This window comes from Trypanosoma cruzi (genome assembly GCF_000209065.1).
Source record: "Trypanosoma cruzi strain CL Brener chromosome Unknown tcruzi_1047053462069, whole genome shotgun sequence".
NCBI classification, from domain to species: Eukaryota; Euglenozoa; class Kinetoplastea; order Trypanosomatida; family Trypanosomatidae; genus Trypanosoma; species Trypanosoma cruzi.
The window spans coordinates 1-1,985 of NW_916925.1; the positions used below are offsets into that span (position 1 = coordinate 1).

At 54.7% G+C, this 1,985-nt stretch overlaps 1 non-coding gene across 1 annotated transcript; it reads left to right on the forward strand.

Moving 5' to 3' along the window:
• The first annotated feature begins 372 nt into the window (after positions 1 to 372).
• Positions 373 to 460, forward strand: Tc00.1047053462069.10. Its single transcript, XR_008254674.1, has one exon. It is a non-coding gene; the product is annotated as a C/D small nucleolar RNA (snoRNA), TB6C1C1 (small nucleolar RNA).
• Positions 461 to 1,985: the final 1,525 nt, after the last annotated feature.

Genomic DNA, 1,985 nt, shown 5'->3' on the forward strand with positions numbered 1-1,985 from the left:
GGCGCTGACCACGGTGACTGTGGAGCACTGCACGGAAATGGCGCTCCGCGCTGGCTGAAATTTGACATTGTGTTTTGTTTTTGGCGTGAGGTGTTGTGAGATGCGCGTGCTTCGATGCATCCACTGCAGGCACTCATGAATCCACACATCTGCAGCTCCGTGGGGATGCAACAGCAGCGGCTGCGATGGACGGACTGTGCACGGCTTCTTCTAGTGCGCGTGATGATTGCGACTAACGGCTATGAGCTTGCCGCCAGTGTGACCCCACCTTCACTCGACAAGACAAAATGCCTCACTGGAGCGGCGTGCAGAGACCCACTGACGCCCCACGCTGCTTCCACTTTTCTTTCTTCTCTCTCGCCTTTTTTTACTGCATGATGACTAGACGTGCAATTCCTGTGGTATCTGAACTTCCACTGAAAGAGACACTGCAACGATGCCTTTCCAAGGGATCCACTGACGCTTTCTCTTCTCTCTCTCCCCCCTCCTCCCTCTCTCTGTTGTTTACTGGAGGTGTATGTGCCTGTTTGTTTGTTGCTGCCCTATTTTATGGTTGCTTTGCCTTTTTGCGCTCTTTTGTTTTGGTGCGGACGTTTTTTTCCCTTGGTTCTTTGCCATCAGGAGATAGGGTGCGTGACCAGCTGATGATTGCGGAAAAAGCGATGCCGCATTGGGCAGAATTTGTGCAGAAATGTCCTGCGCTGTTTGTTATACTTTTTCTTGTGGCACTAACCCGTCTGGCGGATGGACAGGTTGTGGACCCGGTGTTGTCGCGCAGTCTGTATACGGATGACGTGGCGGTGGTGGATCTCTCCGGCACGAAGTGGGAGAGTATTCACCCCAGCGCCCCGTTCTGTCCATGGTTGGTGGTTTTCTACAACGACGGCTGCGGTCACTGCAGGGCCATCGCACAGAGTTACCGTGAGCTTGCCGCGGGGCTGGACAGCGCTCCCGAGGACGATGTTTTGCGGATGGTCACGGCCGCCGCAGTGAATTGCGCTGTGCAGTTGTCAACGTGCCGCGAGAAAAAAATAAATTATGTTCCGAAGTTTTTTTTGTTCATGCCGTCGAACTGCGCCGCTGGAGCCAAAGGGTCGTGTGACGCTGGAAAGATGAAGGAATTCGTTATCCGCAGCAGCATTAAAGCACTGGGTTTGTTCCGGCTTGAGGTACAAGGAATTATCAAGGAAAATATGCATGTTGATGGGTCCATGATGCAGCGTTGTGTGGGAATGCGCCGCTCATTGCAGGCTGAAAAGAGGGCGCGGAGGGGCGGAGAGTCGTCCTCAACAGACCCATTTGTTGAGACGAGGCAACTCTACGCCACAGATATCGCTGGCGCGTTTTTTCTCACAATGTGGAACGAGGTATCGCTTGTGGGCCTTGACTCCCCGGGGCCTCTGGGGGCAGTGAAATGCTTTCTGCGTATTGTCGAAGCCGCCCTCCCCGGACTTGGGGCTGACGCATTGCTGGAGGCGGTGGCGGAAATTGAGAACGGGACGCGCTTCTCCGTTGAGAGCTGGCAGGAAGCCGTCCTTGCCGCCCGCATCCCATATTATGGAGCTCCAAATGAGGTGCAGTGGCGCACTTGCAAGGGCTCGTCCCCAAGCTATCGCGGCTTTCCGTGTGGGATGTGGCTTCTCTACCATTCAATCACGGTCAACGTCGATGCCGGTGGTGACACCAGCCCGTTGGAAGCGATTCAAGAATATGTGCGCTATTTCTTTTCGTGTGAGGAATGCCGCCAGCACTTTTTGGAGTTTAATTTCACTCGGGATGGTGACCCCGTTTTGCAGCTTTGGCGAGCCCACAACAATGTGAACGCGCGACTTGCGCCAGTTAAGGAGGGGGCCGATCCGCTCGTGCCCAAGCGGCAGTTCCCAGACGCGGAAATATGCGGCACGTGCCGGAATTCATTGGGTGCTTTTGACGAGTCTGAGGTGGCAGTGTTTCTGCGTAAATGGTATGAGTGGGACCTCAGCGCA